This window comes from Lucilia sericata, unplaced genomic scaffold (assembly GCF_015586225.1).
Source record: "Lucilia sericata isolate MDLA Ls3-8-SP2 unplaced genomic scaffold, ASM1558622v1 Contig000782F_arrow, whole genome shotgun sequence".
NCBI lineage: Eukaryota > Metazoa > Arthropoda > Insecta > Diptera > Calliphoridae > Lucilia > Lucilia sericata.
Window position 1 is genome coordinate 138,080 of NW_023994776.1, and position 22,104 is coordinate 160,183.

Sequence of the window (22,104 nt, forward strand, 5' to 3'; positions counted from 1 at the left end):
TCTAGTCTATAGTCTAGTCTATAGTCTAGTCTATAGTCTAGTCTATAGTCTAGTCTATAGTCTAGTCTATAGTCTAGTCTCTAGTCTAGTCTATAGTCTAGTCTATAGTCTAGTCTATAGTCTAGTCTATAGTCTAGTCTATAGTCTAGTCTATAGTCTAGTCTATAGTCTAGTCTATAGTCTAGTCTATAGTCTAGTCTATAGTCTAGTCTATAGTCTAGTCTATAGTCTAGTCTATAGTCTAGTCTATAGTCTAGTCTATAGTATAGTCTATAGTCTAGTCTATAGTCTAGTCTATAGTATAGTCTATAGTCTAGTCTATAGTCTAGTCTTGTCTATAGTCTAGTCTATAGTCAAGTCTATAGTCTAGTCTTGTCTATAGTCTAGTCTTGTCTATAGTCTAGTCTATAGTCTAGTCTATAGTCTAGTCTATAGTCTAGTCTATAGTCTAGTCTATAGTCTAGTCTAGTCTATAGTCTAGTCTATAGTCTAGTCTATAGTCTAGTCTTGTCTATAGTCTAGTCTATATCCAATCTTCTATAATCTAGCCTATAGCCTAGTCTATATCCAATCTACTATAATCTAGCCTATACAATAGTCTAATCTATAATCTAGTTTTGTGTTTGGTTTGCACCGAATTTTTGGGTTAAATTAAATTCGTAGAGGTTATAACCCTCGAGCCATCCATAGGACTATTACATATCCATGTCCTCTATAGAATTGAATCGTGCAACACAGATTCCAGAGAACTTTTTCGAGCTATTTTCCTACCATAGATAGAGGGTATTTTACATTATCTATTGGGAGACATATCGTAGACTCACGCACGATTATAGCAATACTGAGTAGCAATTTAGTTAAAGCTTTGATGACTGAGAGTTCAGGTTTAAAGGTTTTTAAATGAACACGAGTGATAATTCTTAAAAAAATTTGTCTACTTTATTAAGCGCTACACTGTAATTGAGAGAACATATAGCTAAATATTTAAATAAATTTTAAATTAAAATACCAACAACACTAAAAAAACAGTTTTAACAATTTGTGATCACCACTAACGAGTATTGATTGTAAAGAAATTTTATTGTTAGCGGACTGCCTAGCTTTATTCGTTTACTTCGCTCTTCGATCACTTAGATAAAACGCCACAAAGGTCATTTCAAATTTGAACATTTACGAATTTGTATCTAAAAAAGAGAGAAAAATAACAAACACATACCGACAAGAGTAACTACAATTTCTAATCAATTTCAATAAAACCAGAGAGGCCATTAATTGTTAAAATTTTGATTCATACAAACAAACGAATATATTAAATAAAAAAGCAACAGATAGAAACTTACACACACACACACACAGTATTCATGAGGCAACAACAGAATTCCAAGAATTGAATGAATTTTGAGATCATTTATGTTGTAGTATGTAAAAGTTGTTGGTTTTTTATGGACGGATGACGAAGATGATGCTGCATCATGAATATATCAAATAAAACACAAGAAAAACAATGAACATTTTACAATATTAAAACCCAGAAAAACGTCGGCGCATGCCCAACAATACAAACTCAAGTAGAATTCTTAAGTATGCTCTGCTGTCTTGGTTTGCCAGTCAGTCTTCTTGTCCTACCCTTCCTTGCTTTTTCCCTGTTAAAAAAATAAGGAAAAACAAGAATTTCTTTAGCTTAAAAATGCATTTAATGCAGTCACATCATCGTGATCTTACACTCGCTGTGCTGGAGCAGCAGCATCATCATGATCATCGTGTTCATCATCATCATGATCAGCAACAACGAAAACTTTTGTTAATTCTAAAGAGTATTGTTTACCATTATTATCTTTGTAGTTGTCTTCCTCTTCTTTTTATGATATTTTATTTTTACAAGGTTTTGTAGTTGTTGTTGTTGTTGTTTCATTCTTTTAAGGGTTTAACCTTCAAGGTGTTTTGAAAACAACAATTCGTGAGAAGAGATTTTAAGACAAAGATATAACAGAATGAACAGCAACAAAAAAGAAAACAGAGCAAATGCCGCCGCCTAGCAAGCAGCCTTTCTTTAACGAAATTTAATAAAAAATGCTTAAAGAAAAGATCTATCATGGGATTAACCAGAGCCCTACGAAATATATGTGAGGGAGTAGTTGTTATTTTCTTGTTTTTCATCTTCTTGCTGGAAGTAGTTCTTTAAGTATTACTTTTTTATATTCATTTATGAATTCGTTTAAGGCCACAGTTTCGCTGTGGACCACCTAGATTGGCGATTATTATTATATTTTATGGGTTTTAATATTTTATTGTTATAGAAAATAATAATTATGAGATAAATTCCTCTGAAATTTTAATATTAAGGGGATAAGAGATAAATGTAGTTTAGATGGGTAACTAGTTGTGTTTTAAAATGTGACAAATAAGAAAATTGCTATATAATAATAAGCAGCTCTCTTTGTGGCTATGGTGCCTAGAAATAATAGATCCGGCTATATAATATATATCCGATTGTGGAAAAGTTTGATTGGCAATGTCTCATGAGGTTTTCTATCTTTGGAGATAATTCAGAATTAAAGACCCTGGTTGAGTCTAAAACGTAAAACTTTTTCCGGGGTCGATTATATGCAATCGAAAGAATCTGGTTTGAAGTAGAGAGATCGTCATTTAAAGACAAGATATAACGAACGATAATAATCATTCATGCAGACTGTGATCCTTGTAGTTTAAATTATAGTGCAGTCCTCAGTCAATAGTCCAAAGGTTGCATCGGTTTGTAAGCATAGACAATCTTTTAAGAAAAAATATATAGCAATATGTTCCGATAACCTTCTTATTAACCCTTTATAGAATTGTAGTCTTCCTCTCATGTGAAAACCTTCAAATCGATTAAAGAATTTCGTTATGAAGCACGTACTGCCGTCTTGCATACAGATCTAAAGAATCATTAGTCTATTGTTGTAACAGTTTTGTTTGTTTCTGAAAGCTCCAACCTGAAATTATATTAAAAATTATTTCTATGGTCGATAGGGTTTAAATTTGCAGACGTGCTGGGGACTTAGAAGACATGTGGGACATCGGTTAAGAGTGTCTGAATAAATTCTATCTAGTAGTGGGAGTAGTTTAGACTGCCTCTTCACTGTGCTAGTTATCTTTATCATATTCGTCAGTGATGTACCACATTGTATGGCGTATGTTGTGGGCTGTGCAAATTAGGAGAGAGCTACTCAATGTCCTTATATGACGTTATAATTTACTCTTTGTCCTTGATAAATCAAAATGCCTGCAAGTCTTTTAAGGACCTTGTTTCGTGATTTCTTTTCTTTTTGATTGAAGGAAAATGAATGTGTATTACGACGACTAATCCTAGTCTTTTGCAGATTTGGAACGGTATGGATCCGTCTGCGTTCGACCTAAAAGACAATATTGTACCATCATCTGACGTCATTGAAATATCTTGGGAGGTTAGACAAGATCAACCTCCTTGTGGCACGCCCATCTCTATCTTCAAATAGTTGAACTTCCGCCTTTTGAATTCAACAAACGCAACAAACGTGAAGGAAAGTGAATGTGTATTTCGACGACTACTCCTAGACTTTTGCGGTTTTGGAACCGTAGGAATCCGTCTGCGTTCGACCGAGATGACAATTTGAGTACGACACCCTTGAAATATCTTGGGATGTTTCGGGAAGTTAGGGAATATCAACCTCTTTGTGACACGTCCGTCTCTATCTTTAGGTAGTTGGACTTCCGGCCTTTGTATTCAACAAACGCTTGTCACAGATATAGTAGCTAAAGCAGACCTCAGTGGGTGAACAAGTAGGACACAGAGTTTCGTTTGGGATTCTTAGTTCTCTGGATTATCGAATGTTCACAATATCCACTAAACAGTTCTATAAAACTTTGATTGTTCTATAGAACTTAGCTAAAGTTTAAAGGATAATATGGCTCATTGGTTTAATCGGTTTAATCAAACCCCTACCTATTGATCAGATAATACATGAATGATCAAGCCTGAGTCGTCTGCCTGACATTACACTCTGCTCAAAGAAACTACTGTGGAACGGAACAGACAGATGAGTTAGTTAGAACGAGATCTGCTTTGGTTAGGGATTATTAAAAGTAATAACTTCAGGTTCTTTCTTCAAAGGGTGGAAAATAGATCTAGTCACATGTGGAGGGTCTATATTCAATGATAAACGCATATATAACCCAAAATATCGAGGATACTGACATTAATAGGTGCAAGACAAATATGTTGGCCTGTGCTCCCATTCAATGAATTTTGTTGCACGAATGGAAGGGAAATGGTTTTCGACCTTCTCTTCGAATGACCTGCCCTCGCTGTCAATAGGAATAGATTTCTAGGAAAATACATTATAAGCAATATTGGAGAATTGTCTGGATCCAAACTCTATAAAGTATTTTGATCCAGCTTATAGCAAGATCTAATACCATATCAATATAATTTACATTGCTTCTAACTAGTGCTGTGGTCTTGTCAAAATGGACTCCTTGCGATTCTACTTGACTTTTAATTCGTAGTAAACTTGTACGATCACAGCAATAACATACTTATCGGTAGGTTAACAACATACGACGACGAGAACCATTCGAATGGTTCAATAGCAAGCTTGTTTGACAATTTTCATTTCCCCTTCACTGTGTACGAAATGAGATCATTTTGTTAGCTTTGTTTTCCACACTACTGTATATGACAAATTTCTATAATAAAATCAATTTAACAAATTTTATCACTCAATGTCTGAATATTGGTCATTGGTTTTTTGTGGGAAGATATTCGGCATTTGTCCAAATTATAGTATATGTATATTTTTTCAAAATACCATTTTCTTCTCCTCCATGTGTGGCGCTTTCGTGTTTTTGTTCTAAATTTAACGAAGAATAAAACACAAAGTAAAAAAAAAATGTTTTAAATTTATCATCGGTCGTTGGTTTGTATAATTTACATATGCATTTTATTTTGTATAAATATTTTTGTATTTTATTAGCTTTTTTTGGCTTTTTTTTGACGTTTACTTATGAGTACCCTACTTTCAATTAGGGCGAACTAATAAAGAATTATTGAATGTTATGTAACATTATAAAGGAACTTTTCTAAAATTGTTCAGTAAAAAAAAGGTTTATATTAAGGAAATCATATCATTTGTTTACATCTTGTTTGCAATATTGTTTAGGGCATTTGCTATTCGTTTTGACCCATTAAAATGACTTTGACTTGTTTATATTTATATTGTTTTTAACACTCAATATGTTTCTTGGAAGGACAGAAATAAATATTGTATTAAATACTTGCATAAATAAAGGCCAACATTCTTTCAAGTTCGAGTTGGCTCTGATGATATCATACCAAAAAAAAAAAAAAAAAAAATCAAGCATTTGTTAAGCAAAATTTGTTTTTTCAATTAAAATTTTTGTAAAGTCAAAGTTAATTAGTAATACATAATACTAGAACTAGAACCACATCCGGTTATCTATAACTTTGATAACTAGAAAAGAAATTCTTTTAAAATTTTCCAACTTTCAAATCCCTATATCTAATTACACTAGAAAAAAAAACTGACTTTAAAGATGTTAGATTTCAAAAAGTATCAAATTTTTTACTAACCACAACTTTATAGAGGTTAAGTTATAGAAGAAAGAAATCTATTTTAAAAACCTTGATGATATTAGATTTACCATTGAAAAGAATTCCTTGGGAAAATTCTTTTCTAAAACTAAAACCACTAAAGTAAACTCCAACTTAAAAGGATGTTAAAGAAAAAGAAAAAACAAATATTGAAATATTTATGTGGTTACACTTGAAGTTCGTTAGAGAATGTACTTGAAGCAATTGTATGAATATATTGTATATAATTTTCCAGTTTTCTGTAAATGCTGCAGTTGGTTACATACGAGATTGGAATGCAGTGATACCAGATACAAAGTGGATTGTTTTTCTCTATTCTTATTCTTATATTGTTTTTCGAAAAAAAAACCAACCAGTACACTGGTAGCAAGCAGTTGTATATTTTCTATAATATACAACAAAACAAACTGATGCTGGAGTTTCAATTTTCAACAGCTGAGGACGAAGAAGAAGAAGAAGGGCAAAGAACAGAAAACAATACAATGAAAATGTATATATTAAGTTGAAGAAATACAATTCACAGGAGTCGTGAGCTAAATGCAATTTTTTTATTTAAACAAGTATAAAATTATAAAAAAATCATCTTAAAAAAAATTACCATAAGTAACCAACACTCAGCATCCATTGTAGTTCTGGAATTTATATTCATAAATTATAAAAAAAAAGTATTAATGAACATGCATTAAAAGAAGGAAACCACAGCACAGATAAAAACTACAAAAAAACACCTTGTAATTGTTATATTTATATCGTTATAAATAAAATTACTATTAACCAAATCTATACTCAAGATCACTCGTTTGCATTCGGCCATTTGTTTTCATATACAGCTGCAAGATCATTATTTTTTGGTCTATGCTGCAAAAAGTGCTTTGCTTTTTCTTTAGAATGATTGCCCAATTTTTTAGATTTGTTTTATTTAAGCATGTTTTCCAAACTCAGCAAAAATTTTTGTTTAGAGCAGTTTTAACCTGTTAAGATCTCAAAAACCTTCTAACTGCGAGATCATTGCAATTGGAAAGTGTACGTCGAAATACGATAAATTAGATCATTAAATCAAAATCCATCGATTGATATCGCTTCCATAGCACATCTAAGAAATCACAATAGATCTAAAGGATCACAATAGATCTAAAGGATCACAATAGATCTAAGGGATCACAATAGATCTAAGAGATCATAATAGATCGAAGAGATTACAATAGATCTAAAAAATTTACATTGAATCTTAACCATCTTTGATTAGAGAAGTTATGACCTCTTAAGCTTAATTTTCCCTTCTAACTGTGAGATCATTGCAATTGGAAAGTGAACCTCGAAATACGATAAATTAGATCATTAGATCAATATCCAAACAGATGATTGATATCGCTTTCATAACACATCTTTCTTAGATGTGTTATCACAATTGTCCCTATTCTGCATTTCGATTATGTTTACGCATTCAGCTACGCAGCGATCTAACTAAAAACTGAATCGTAAGAAAAAGAAGAAGTAATTACAATTCGTTTTAATGCTTTACGATTGTGTGTATTCTGCATTACGATCTGTGGCGGAGAGTCAAATCGAAATGCAGAATACCAAAGTTGCCAAACGAAGAAAATTTCGATGCGAATTGAAGTGCAGAATAGGGGTGAATAGATCTAACAGATCACAATAGATCTAAGAGATTAAAACAGATCTAAAAGGTTGACATTGAATCTTAACAATCTTTGATTAGAGAAGTTACGACATGATAAGCTTAATTTTCTCTCAAAAACCTTCTAACTGTGAGATCATTATAATTGGAAAGTGAACCTCGATTGATTCGCTTTCATAACACATCTGAGATATCACAATAGATCTAAGGGATCACAATAGATCTAAGAGATCATAATAGATCTAAGAGTTTACAATAGATCTAAGAGATCACAATAGATCTCAGAGGAAAGCGTTATTTAGAAATATGGAATCTATGGAAGTGTATGGAATATCTGCATATTCTTTAAATAAGTTTTAGTAATTTTGACTTATCTTAGTTTTTGGAGATTCAAGTTGTTTCTGAATACTTAAAACCAGGATCTTACTGGTATTATTCGATTTATTGGTAAAAAGTATAAACTATTTGGCAGTGGGTCTTAACTATCTTTGATTAGGGAAGTATTGGTAGTTAAGCTTATGTTCTTCTCTCAAACCTGCGAGATCATTCCAATTTTTGAAAGTAAATGCAATAAATTAGATCTCAGAGAAGTGCGTTATTTAGATATATGGCATCGATGGAAGTGTATGGTATATCTGCATATTCTTTAAATCTGTTTTAGTGATTTTGATTTGTCTATTTTTTTTTTGGAGATCCAAGTTATTTCTGAATATTCAAAACTAGGATCGTACTGATAAGGATTCAAGCATTAATTTGACGAACAAGTGGATAGATTGGGTGCTCGATGATTTGTTAAGTAATTAAGTAGTCCTTTTCTCTCCTTTTGTGAAGATTCACATTCTTTCTTTGGAGGTCCCAAGAATTTGAAGAAGTTGTTTCTCCCTATCTAGGAAATGTAGAACAAACTTTGATATTAACATTGAGTGTTAATGTTCTTTATAGCTGAAGAACTTTGAAGATATTTCTCTCTAAATCTAAATTAGCACGCCAGGATACATAATCAAAAGATATATCATTACCTTATGTACATAGATGGTAATGCCAAGTATTCTGCCTGCAGTCAAAACATTCTGGCCGATGAAAATGTTTGCAGAGGAATTCCTTCTGTAACAGCTCAAAATTGGGGAGTATTTTTCTAGGAACAATTTTTCCCTGAATATGCAACTGGAACTATCGCAAATGAGTTTAAAGTTACTCATTTTTTCTCACAATGTTAGACTTTTCATTTGCTATGACATCAATTTTCCAAAACGAACATATCGTATCATATATCATATTGCAAATATCTTTACATCGTCTCTCGAAATGTTCGACTCTTCTTTTATAAAGTCACCACGAATTCCGAATCGAGCATGACCTAGAGAAGATATTTTCGGTATCGGAAAGTAATCTGTGTGATTTTACTTAATTCCTGAATGTGGAGTTTGATGATTAACGAATAAACAGATTTAGTTACGGGTTGGATGTTAAGACTTTACCTCAGATAAATGTTAAGAATTTACCTCAGATAAATCCGTTGAAACTTGCAAAAAGCTGCTATCTAGCGCGTGTTCCGTTGGGGACGGACATTGATAGAGGAAGTGAGTGATATCTTCTTGCTCTTCATCTTCTGCAGAAGTCGATTAAATTGTCTATCATTAATCCCCAAAAGACCAGTAATCCCAGCGATTGCGTTCCGTAGCTGTGCTCTAGAAATGTGTAGCATAGATTGTGAAATTTGTGAGTTATATAATGGCCACAAGATCTACGCCATTCTGGATTGCGCAACTTAGTGGAGTTTACTACGAATTGAGCGTTTGCATTTTGATAGCGGAATAAAAACGAAAGTACTCGTGTTCTTACATGCGAAGTACCAGTTTTCGAATGAGAATCTTTAATGGCATTACCAGCTATCTGTTGATGACCTGAGGTTCAGAACTCTTCTTTGTAGCGAAACATTGTAGAATGATTATAACAAAAACTGACTCAGTGATTGGGAACGACCCTCCACGGGCATGTTACCTTGATGAAAGATCCTCATCTTTGTGTTATCGCAATCCGGGGGAAATAGGTGCTACCAGTACATCTAGTCTGCCAAGACTATAAACTGGTAATGACATGGGGTCGAATCAGAGAACCACATTATCTGGTACCAAGGGAACCAGTAAACCGCAGAGTTTTGGACTTTTGCTTGTCCCAGTTATTGAAGAGGTCCCTTAGAGGTGTACGTGGTGGCTGTTGTTTAATCTCAAATTCCGGGGAAAATATTGTTAGTTAAAAGACTGATGCACTATAATGTCTATACAGAGGAGTGAATATGGTTTGGAAATGAGTTGGTGTTAAATGTATATGATACGGGATGAATGTAGGGGTATGCGGACCTTACCTACCCGTATACCTAGAGTGAGTGTTGTTATCTATGAGTGTGTTGTATGAATGTTTTGGCATTATGGAAGTTAATCAACGGGGTCAGAGATTAAATAGATCGAGTACTTGATCAATTTTGGAATATCAAAGATTAGGTTAGGATTTACTGCGAACACACAGAGATCCGTAATGAAACCTAGAGAGGTCTCCTTGAGACAGGCCAGAGCGGGACAGTCACATAGAAAGTGTGTGTATGACTGGGATACCGAAACAAATTCCTTTTATATTTGATCAAACATTGAAACATTTTGAAAAATACCAACTCAAGATTTTAAACATTCCTTAATTCAAACCATTATACAACATGTTTTCCTTCCAAACATATTAAAGATATTCAACACAATTCTCTCTACCAATAAACACAACATTAAGAACCAACAAACGGTCATGTCTTCTTGGCCAAGAAAGAAGTCGAAGTCAAGAATTAATAAGAACGTCTGTTAAATATAATTTTATTCTTATGTTGCTACAAGAAGAATAAGAAGAAACTTAACACCATAAAAAGTTGTCCAACTGCATTCCAATGTTTACATATGAGCTGTTGTTGGTTTCGTACGTGCATTATGTATGTTCTTCAATATGTATGATATTGCCTGGTTAGGGTCTTCGCATCTATACACAGTATCTCGTCTGTCTGTTTGTCATGTTTATTATATTACTACTACCTTTTTTTGTTGTATTTGCTTTTTAGCCTTATGTAGTTGTTGGATTTAGTTATTTTATCTTTTTTTTTTTTTTCTTGGCTTAGACTTCAGACCCAAACAAATACATTCAATATTTGTATGACTTTCTAGGCTTGGTTAATATATACATTTTCGTTCGTACAAATGCACTTCAATATGCTCTCTGTATAAAGTTATGCTCTTTTATGATTATGCTCTTGTTTGGTTGGACTTTTTTTTTTGTTTACATCTAGGTTTTTCTATATGTTTCGACTTTATTTTTAAAACGATTTTATTTTCGAGAGAGTGAATACTCTTTTTAAATTTTTTTAAAGTTGATTTTTAATTTGTATTTTGGACTCTCTATGTGGGAATTTTTATTATGATTGTAATGTTTTCACTTCACTAGTGCATTAAGTTTGTTAGCAACAACAACGTTAAGGCGCACGAAGTCAAATCGTGAAACGTTTCAATATTTTTATAAATAAATTAATAAAGAGAACAAAAAAAAAAAATTATGTTTTTGTATTCGATTATTAAGTAATAATATTGTTGAAAAGTAAATAATGTTTGAAAATATTGCAAAGCAAAATACAAACTTATTTTTTTAAATTACGGAAGTTATTGTTAAAGAAACGTCGTTTACTTAAAGAAATTTCTTTAAACATTGTGTCTACAATAACAAAACATTTGCAAAACTTTCCCGAGCAATATTGTAATCAGTTTGTTTTGAGTAAGTTTTTCTTATTTTGTTTAAACAAAAGAAACTGTTTTTATATAATTTATCAATGTTTTTAAATACAATAATACATATTTATTGCAACAACTTGTTTTGTTTTTAAATTTCTGTGCTACATTAAAGATAATAATATAAACGATAAAAGTTTTATAAATAAAACAAACAAATAACTTTAACAATGAAATAGTGGAATTAAAAAATAAACTTTAAAATAATTTTTTTAAAGAAAATTTGAAGATTAACTTTAAACAGTGAAAAATTGTGGACTTTGTGTGATATTTATTAACATATGGCAAATATAACTTAAAAAATTACAGTGTAATATGTAAATAATAAAACTTTTTTAATAAAGTCAAACGTTAAAATCACTAAATTGGCTACATTGCTTAGTAAACTTCATAACAGTGTTGCTAACCAATCTATTCGCTAAAAACAATCGAAATCATTTAAAGTTTAAATCGCTATGAAAAGAAAATGTAATAACAGTAATGCTAACTGCCTCATCTACCACTTTTTTTTTTCTTAATTTATAAGTAAATTGATTTTTATAAATAATTACTTGACAAAATGGAAATATGTAGTTTATTTTTGCTGCTGTATACTGCCAGCAGAAGTTGACATCATTGGTTTATTAAATTCCCTATCTCTCTTTCTTTCTTATGAAAACAGTGTTGCCAAAAAAGTTTAATAATTAAACGCCTGAAAATGTAATATAACAATTTAAAAAATCTTTAGGTTGGACTATAGACTAGACTATATACTAGACTATAGACTAGACTATAGACTAGACTATAGACTAGACTATAGACTAGACTATAGACTAGACTATAGACTAGACTTAGACTAGACTATAGACTAGACTATAGACTAGACTATAGACTAGACTATAGACTAGACTATAGACTAGACTAGACTATAGACTAGACTATAGACTAGACTATAGACTAGACTATAGACTAGACTATAGACTAGACTATAGACTAGACTATAGACTAGACTATAGACTAGACTATAGACTAGACTATAGACTAGACTATAGACTAGACTATAGACTAGACTATAGACTAGACTATAGACTAGACTATAGACTAGACTATAGACTAGACTATAGACTAGACTATAGACTAGACTAGACTAGACTATAGACTAGACTATAGACTAGACTATAGACTAGACTATAGACTAGACTATAGACTAGACTATAGACTAGACTATAGACTAGACTATAGACTAGACTATAGACTAGACTATAGACTAGACTATAGACTAGACTATAGACTAGACTATAGACTAGACTATAGACTAGACTATAGACTAGACTATAGACTAGACTATAGACTAGACTATAGACTAGACTATAGACTAGACTATAGACTAGACTATAGACTAGACTATAGACTAGACTATAGACTAGACTATAGACTAGATAGACTAGACTATAGACTAGACTATAGACTAGACTATAGACTAGACTATAGACTAGACTATAGACTAGACTATAGACTAGACTATAGACTAGACTATAGACTAGACTATAGACTAGACTATAGACTAGACTATAGACTAGACTATAGAGTAGACTATAGACTAGACTATAGACTAGACTATAGAGTAGACTATAGACTAGACTATAGACTAGACTATACTATAGACTAGACTATAGAGTAGACTATAGACTAGACTATAGACTAGACTATAGACTAGACTATAGACTAGACTATAGACTAGACTATAGACTAGACTATAGACTATGACTAGACTATAGACTAGACTATAGACTAGACTATAGACTAGACTATAGACTAGACTATAGACTAGACTATAGACTAGACTATAGACTAGACTATAGACTAGACTATAGACTAGACTATAGACTAGACTATAGACTAGACTATAGACTAGACTATAGACTAGACTATAGACTAGACTAGACTATAGACTAGACTATAGACTAGACTATAGACTAGACTATAGACTAGACTAGACTAGACTAGACTATAGACTAGACTAGACTAGACTATAGACTAGACTAGACTAGACTATAGACTAGACTATAGGCTAGACTATAGGCTAGACTAGACTATAGGCTAGACTAGACTTTAGACTAGACTATGGACTAGACAATAGACGAGACTATAGACTAGACTGTAGACAAAAAATTTCACTTCTAATGGGAATAGGGTCGAATATTTGACACTGCTCATTCCTGAGCTATACAATTCCCGTGATAATTTCGGTTAATAATTCAAAATTTAACTTACCGGCTGGTTTCTTTCTCAGTGTTGAAAATTTAAAAGTTAACATGTTTAAACATTTCTGTTTTATTTGGAAATGTTGACAACACTTTTTAGTATAAAGTGATCACTTCCTCTAAATATATAAATGTGGATGAGGTGAATTTATACATGGTGACTTCATTTCAACAGCTGATTTGTTTTCAACATGAACTCTGTTACTGAGGTTGACAAACTCTTTGTATAAAAAAATTTTCTTACAACTGAAGTTGTCAAATGAATTCGCCAGTAAGATCATCTTATAATAGATACGCATACAAAATGTTGCCATAATTTGAAATATAATCCAATCTAAAACCAACATGCTTTTAAACTTTTGTCTGTTTGAGGCGCGATTGAGGGCTAAAATTTTGACTTAAAAAAACTCTGACTTCTAGTTCCTAAAATTTTAAAGGAAAACTTTTCTATGTGGGTACAATGAAGGGACATTTCCATGCTATTATTCGATATAGAACCATTAGTAAACTTCTTAAATAAATATTTCTAGTTTTTTTCTCTTCATTTCGTTGATCGATAGGTAGAATAACTGGGGAAGATTACAACATTCGAGTAGCTTTTTTACTAGTCTATGGAAAAAGGTACTTAATATATTCTGCATGTATAGCGATATTTTTCGTTTTAAAAAAGCACTGAAAAAGTACAATGGTATTGAATTTTCCATGCCTGACTCTGAGCTTAAATCAGAAAAGCAAAAATGAGCTCATACTGTAATATTATACTCTTATATATTTATATTTGTAGAAAAATGTTTAAATTGTAAACAAATAAATTTTCCGGAATCCCTTCTCCTCAAAACTGGGTTTTTTTCCAATCAATTATCAATAAATGCACAACAAATAACACATAAATATGTATATTACGCATATGCAGACATACATTTATACATACACAAATATTTTCAAGTATATCAGCGATAAATATTTTTATATAAATACAATAAAAAACCACAAATATTCAAGATTAAAATTTAAAGCAAAAAGTACTATTACTGGTACTATTTTAAGCACTTTAACACCAAGACTTTAAACGCCTATAAATGTAAAACAAAATGATTTATTTAATAAAAATGCTCAGCAGAAGTTTTTGGAACTAAGGAAATCTGATTTACAGTATTTAATAAAGAATTTAGCTTAAGGAGATTTAAGCCAAAAAGTACCATCTTTTAAAGCTTTTAACCCCGATATTCCCTTTCGCAGTACAGCATTAACGCTTTATATTACATACTTTTATTAAAAGTCTCTCTTTATAATCTTTGCACAACAACAACATGCCAGTTATACATATATGAATATACAACTGCATAAACTCCAAAAGCCCATAGCTGTGCATTGAACCTCTTTAAAACATTTTTTTTCAACTTCCCATTGATGTTTTTTATTTTCCTCATTTATATTTTACCCGACGAAATGTATGACGGGGGCTTCTATAATCATATAGTCATTTCTTTCTAACTTAACTCGAAGTTTTACAAATACGAGTAAATTGTACTCGTATTAATACTCCTCTTGGACTTTTTACTACTCTCGTACTTTACTATACATAGTTGGGAAATAATTTTGTATTTTTTGTAATTTTTTTTTTATTCAAGTTGTTGAATTGCACTTAATGTTTCATGTTGTATGTGTGTAGCTGACTGAATAAAAAAACTCTGACAGACTGAATAGTTGTCGCTTGGTTGGGTTTGTCAAAAAGAAGAAAATGGTTGCCATATTGGGGGTTTAACTTTAATTTCAATGAACTAGTTTAAGAGAGAATTATAAAAAATGGAAATTTTTCCCATGATTCTATTGATCTTGTTATAAATTCAGTGTATAAAGATCATTTTTTCACTTACTCTTTCAAAACTTGCTTCTAGGTTTAGACGTTTTGGACCGATTTTATACATTACCATACAATACCAAACTTTTCAGAGATTGTTAGTACAATAATCGTGTGCATAATACCTTTTAGGATCTATCTGGTATTAAATACAAGGATATTCGGATCGAGAAATTTATATACACAGTTATAAACTTTTTGATCGAGGAGCCGATAAGTAAACTCTTCGGGATCTTCTGATTTATTTTGATTCTTGATTTGAGAGTTTAATCTGCCGGCTTTGTAATGTATATGGACTGTGATCATTTCTTGATCGCTAGCTGATCTGATGCAAAATTCAAAATGATAAATTATTGACCAAGATGGTAATAAGTTGTACAACAAATCGTTGCTGCAAGTTTATTTACGGATAAATTTTGGTCTTTCATATATAAGATCGAAATATTCGACCGGGATTTCAGATTTCTTTTTGGAAGAATAACGCTTTTAAAATGCTTGCTTAGAGCCATCAGTCCATAAAACTTCATGAGGAGTTAGTTGCCGGAGAAGTTGGCTTTATGTTGTAGGTCTGAGGAAAGCAGAAGGTTCATATTCTTCGGAATTTCTCCAGATTTCTTTTCATAATAAAAACTTTCCAATACGACTACAATATAAAGTCGATGGGCAAAGTTGGTAGCAATTGCCTTAATCATTAGATCAACTGGTCATCAGTTGATCATGAAGACAAACATTAGTTCCAAAATCTCAAAGATTTTATCAAACGATAAGCTTTACACAAACAATTGAATCATATCGAGTTGATCACACTGATATCATTAGTGTTGATTACTACTTATCTTTATTAAAAGGAGATCCACGAATGGATCATGAAGGCTTCAATCAGATGTAGATCCAACATTGCCTATAACACATTAATTTGGCTGTTTGATTTGTTCTTTGTAAACCTTTATACAACTCTATTGAAACATGGGATCCTAAGAAGAATTAGTACAATAACTGCTTCGTGAGGGCTTGGAGCGGTTGTCGATAAGACATATCATATATGTCCGGGTCCGGGTCCGGAAGTACATGCAGTGATATTCAAATATCGATTACATGATTTCAAGTAGTTTACTGTTGATTATAATGAGGTTCGCTTATTTACCGCTATGGTCCCAGATTTGTCAGAATCAGATTTCTTTTTACTTTTATTCCCATTACCAAGATCGTTTTTATACTCCATCCAGCCCCTTTTAATTGGAACCAAATTTTTAAAGAAACATTTAAATTTCTTGGCAGATATTTAAAATGAAATCTGTAACATGGTTATAACTAAAATATGGCATCTTACAATGCAGTTGGGGTTTAGCCTAGCATGGGTTATGTTGTAGTTGTTGTTGATGCTGTCAATGTATGCATTTTCAGTTTGTTTTTTCATCGTTTTGTTTTAGTTTTTTTCTCCCATTTGAGTCTTGTTTGACAGCATTCCATTGAAACTTTCTCACAGTTTTAAAAGTCGATGCTGCTGTTGCTGCCATTCCTCTTGTTGTTGTTATTATTATTATTATTGGTGTTGTATTCATTGTGAATTGCATTCACTCCTCGCCGTTGTCGATGGCAAAACATAAGAAAAACCCCAATCCAAAGATGCTGTTGCATTGGGATGTAAAGTTTTGTAAGATACAAAAATGAAGTGAAATACATAAAAAAACAATCTAAAAAAAAGAAAAACGTTGATTGCTTTGGTTTCCATGTAACTTCAAGCCATAATGTTTTAAAAGCGGCACAAAGTCAGCATTAAAGCTACAGCAACAACAAAATGAAACCATTATAAGATGCCTGTATATGGGTATGGTTTGGTTTTCGTTTGGTTCGGTTCGTTTCACTTTGGGGCTGTTTAAATGCTTTTGCTTGTTGGCTATTTGCAGCAGTTTCATATGAAAATGTTTACAATCTCCTTTTTGGCTTTAACCATGTTGTGCTTGTTGGCTAGGACGTGTTCAAAAAAAAAAAAGTTTGCAGCGGCTGCATTAAATAAAGTAAAAAATAAATAAATAAATAAAAATTAAAAAACTTCAAAAGAGACCACCACCATTTATGTTGTTGCTAAACCTAAAGCCCCAGCCAGTCAATAACAGCATAGCTTAGTTGGACTGCTGTTGTTGTTGTTTTTATTACTGTCATAAGATAATGCTTAAGGCTTGGTTCTTGTCTCTTGTTGCTTGGGTCGTTCTTGTTGTTGTTGTGATAAAAAGCAGCAACTAAACTTTTTCACTAATGATTTGTGGGAAAAGTATCTGGAAAATCGGCTCAGTAATTAAAAACTAAAATTAATTCTTTTGTAGCAATGTAAAAAATTGTTATTTTTAGAAAATTCCTTTTTCCTTTAACAGAAGAGGAATTCTTCTAACCCTTATGTTCTGGGCAAGTTTTATTCGTAGAAGGGCTATATAAAAAATCTCAAAATCCCAGTGTCTTGCACATTCAATTTAAAAATCCTTTTGGGACCTAATTATTCCCGTAAAGTCAAAATTTTTATCAGACCTTCAAAGTCCAATTTTACCATCCGGAACAGTTCTTGGTGTCGATGTTTTTTTAGTCGTTTCTATCCAGCTGTAGTCTAGTCTATAGTCTAGTCTATAGTCTAGTCTATAGTCTAGTCTATAGTCTAGTCTATAGTCTAGTCTATAGTCTAGTCTATAGTCTAGTCTATAGTCTAGTCTATAGTCTAGTCTATAGTCTAGTCTAGTCTAGTCTATAGTCTAGTCTATAGTCTAGTCTATAGTCTAGTCTAGTCTATAGTCTAGTCTATAGTCTAGTCTAGTCTATAGTCTAGTCTATAGTCTAGTCTAGTCTATAGTCTAGTCTATAGTCTAGTCTATAGTCTAGTCTATAGTCTAGTCTATAGTCTAGTCTATAGTCTAGTCTATAGTCTAGTCTAGTCTAGTCTATAGTCTAGTCTATAGTCTAGTCTATAGTCTAGTCTATAGTCTAGTCTATAGTCTAGTCTATAGTCTAGTCTAGTCTATAGTCTTAGTCTATAGTCTAGTCTATAGTCATAGTCTATAGTCTAGGCTATAGTCTAAGTCTATATAGTCTAGGCTAATAGCTAGTCTATAGTTAGTACATAGTCTTTCTATAGTCTAGTCTGATAGCATAGTCTATAGTCCTATCTATAGTCCTAGTCTATAGTCTAGTCTATAGTCCTGTCTATAGTCTAGTCTATAGTCTAGTCTATATCGAGTCTATAGTCTATCTAGTCTATAGTCTAGTCTATAGTCTAGTCCTAAGTCTAGTCCTTAGTCTAGTCCTATAGCTATTACTATAGTCTAGTCTATAGTCTAGTCTAAAAATAGAGTCTATCTATAGTCCCAGTCTATAGTCTAGTCCTAGTCTTGTCTAGTCTATAGTCTAGTCTATATCAGTCTAATAGTCTAGTCTATAGTCTGAGTCTATAGTCTAGTCTATGTCTAGTCGATAGTCTAGTCTATAGTCTAGTCTATAGTCTAAGTCTATAGTCGCTATTCTATAGTCTAGGTCTAAAATAGTCTAGTCTATAGTGTCTAGTCTATAGTCTAGTCTATAGTCTAGTCTATAGTCTAGTTAGTCTAATAGTCTAGAGTTATCTAGCTTATAGTCCTAAGTCTAGTCTATAGTCTAGTCTATAGTCTAGTCTATAGTCTAGTCTATAGTCTAGTCTATAGTCTAGTCTATAGTCTAGTCTATAGTCTAGTCTATAGTCTAGTCTATAGTCTAGTCTATAGTCTAGTCTATAGTCTAGTCTATAGTCTAGTCTATAGTAGTCTATAGTCTAGTCTATAGTCTAGTCTATAGTCTAGTCTATAGTCTAGTCTATAGTCTAGTCTATAGTCTAGTCTATAGTCTAGTCTATAGTCTAGTCTATAGTCTAGTCTATAGTCTAGTCTATAGTCTAGTCTATAGTCTAGTCTATAGTCTAGTCTATAGTCTAGTCTATAGTCTAGTCTTAGTCTAGTCTAAGTCTAGTCTATAGTCTAGTCTATAGTCTAGTCTATAGTCTAGTCTATAGTCTAGTCTATAGTCTAGTCTATAGTCTAGTCTATAGTCTAGTCTATAGTCTAGTCTATAGTCTAGTCTATAGTCTAGTCTATAGTCTAGTCTATAGTCTAGTCTATAGTCTAGTCTATAGTCTAGTCTATAGTCTAGTCTATAGTCTAGTCTAGTCTATAGTCTAGTCTAGTCTAGTCTATAGTCTAGTCTAGTCTATAGTCTAGTCTATAGTCTCTAGTCTATAGTCTAGTCTAGTCTATAGTCTAGTCTAGTCTATAGTCTAGTCTAGTCTAGTCTATAGTCTAGTCTAGTCTATAGTCTAGTCTAGTCTAGTCTATAGTCTAGTCTAGTCTATAGTCTAGTCTAGTCTATAGTCTAGTCTAGTCTATAGTCTAGTCTAGTCTATAGTCTAGTCTATAGTCTAGTCTATAGTCTAGTCTATAGTCTAGTCTATAGTCTAGTCTATAGTCTAGTCTATAGTCTAGTCTATAGTCTAGTCTATAGTCTAGTCTATAGTCTAGTCTATAGTCTAGTCTATAGTCTAGTCTATAGTCTACTCTATAGTCTAGTCTATAGTCTAGTCTATAGTCTAGTCTATAGTCTAGTCTATAGTCTAGTCTATAGTCTAGTCTATAGTCTAGTCTAGTCTAGTCTATAGTCTAGTCTATAGTCTAGTCTATAGTCTAGTCTATAGTCTAGTCTATAGTCTAGTCTATAGTCTAGTCTATAGTCTAGTCTATAGTCTAGTCTAGTCTATAGTCTAGTCTAGTCTATAGTCTAGTCTAGTCTATAGTCTAGTCTATAGTCTAGTCTATAGTCTAGTCTATAGTCTAGTCTATAGTCTAGTCTATAGTCTAGTCTATAGTCTAGTCTATAGTCTAGTCTATAGTCTAGTCTAGTCTATAGTCTAGTCTATAGTCTAGTCTATAGTCTAGTCTATAGTCTAGTCTATAGTCTAGTCTATAGTCTAGTCTATAGTCTAATCAATTGTTTAGTCTATAGTCCAGTCTATTGTATATTTTCCGCTTTCCAAGTGATCGAATAAACTTCCAAATTATTTTTAAAATTGCTGCCGCATTGCTCTGAATTATTTTTCCAAATCCAAATTTTTGTTCTTCGTATATTGTTGTTGTTGCCATATAAATAACAATTGTTAGACTTTGTACATTTTACTTAGTCTTGGTGCAAAGTGAGTGGGTTTTAGATTAAATCGTGGTCTTTTGTTTCTTTGTGGTTGTTGCTGTTGTTGTCGTTCTTTGTATTTCTTATTATGGGAACAAGAACTTGAAAAACAACATTAAATCGAGCTTTGGAATGTTTGTGAAAAAAATACATACATACGTACTATATATAATAATAATTACTTTAACAAACCATAACAGCAACAAACAACAACAATAAGAACAAACCCAAAATAACCACAAGAATCTGTATACATATAGTAAATAAGAAAATATCGGTGATACAGTGATGTCAACTTAACTAAAAAAGGAAGATATTAAATATCATTGAGATAAAACTTTGAGAAACCTTTGAGGATAGGAACAGGCTCTTTAGTTTTCAAATATTTTAATATTTGTTTTAGGGATTTTGAATAATATAAAATATTGAGATAATGCCTGTCAAGATCGCAGTGTAAGCAAAATAAAGAGAAAGAGAATAAATTAAAACAAAACTGAAATGTCATGTAAAATGTAATTAAAATTCTAACAACAACTTGTAGTTGTTATTGTTGTTCTATTTGTATTGAAAACAAAACCACATAAATAGAATTGAACTATTGATTATTTCAATTGAAAACAACAACAACAAAAATACCTATAAATTCTTACGAGTTTAGTTTGAAAAGTTACTTTTCATAGCATTTATTTGAAAAGTATTTAAAAAATTTCGATGTTAAGTTGAAATTAATCAAGCTTAACGCTTATACTCGTTATATTTTGTATTATACACAACTGATTTGATTTTTTTCGAAATGGTCAATTTCGGAACATATTCTGTGAAAGGGTGTCGACATGGAGTCGACATTCATTTTTAAAGCTTCCTTATCAAAATGTATTTGAAATGTACTAGATTTCTTCTTTGTTAACGAAAGTCATCAGCTCAGAAAGAAAAGTTATTATCATTTTTACACGATCATGTCTGCGATCATTTGGCCCCTGGGTTCAAAATTCAACTTGTAAGCAGATCTTGACCTATTAAGTATATGTTTGATCTATTATAGGTGAGAATGTTTGAATATTTTCTGTTCGAAATTTTTCGATTGCCTTCGTTAATTGAAAATAATTCAATATTTTATTTGCATTTGTGAGAATCTGAAAAAATAGATCAACAAATATGTAGTTCTATAAACATTTTCAGTTTGTTATTGTAAATAAACTGCACATTCTTGGAATAAAATTATAACAATTTAAATAAATTTATTTATATGTTGAAATTCATTTATTATTTAAAGTTAAATATCAGTATGATTAATATATATGCACACCAGATTAAAGCAAATAAAACAGGGAACTAGAGAGGGAATACGTACAATCAGTGTCTGGACCATAACAATATGATAATAATAAAATGATGACTAAATAATTGTTATTTATTTAAATAAATAATTAAAATGCATTACACAAATGCGAGAGAAATCAATGGTAAAGAAATTCCTCTTAGAAATTAAATAACATTTAGATAAATTTGCTAATCATTAAATAATCATTAAGTTTTTATGTTTAAAATTCTTGTAAAATTTTATATTGTTGTTTTATCTACAAAAAGAAACTAAAATTTTTCTTTCTAATAATCATCCCCATTTTAAGTGTGATAGGTTATTAAAAACTCATTCATTTACTCTCTTATCTCAGAGTTACTTGTCATTTTGGCAAATACTCTTTGTAAAATGTCAAACTACATGTTTG

The 22,104-nt window shown here is 31.7% G+C and overlaps 1 protein-coding gene across 3 annotated transcripts in view; it reads left to right on the forward strand.

Annotated features, from left to right (window-relative positions):
- The window catches only part of LOC119608053 (death-associated inhibitor of apoptosis 1), a 56,560-nt gene that overhangs the window by 26,325 nt on the left and 8,131 nt on the right, over positions 1–22,104 (forward strand). Inside the window, exon 1 of one of the 3 annotated variants that reach the window (XM_037962298.1) lies at positions 10,741–11,069. The exons of the other annotated variants lie outside the window; for them this stretch is intronic. The gene's annotated coding sequence lies outside the window, so the exon portion shown is untranslated. Of the gene's footprint in view, positions 1–10,740; positions 11,070–22,104 lie in introns of those variants that run through there. 3 annotated transcript variants of the gene reach the window in all.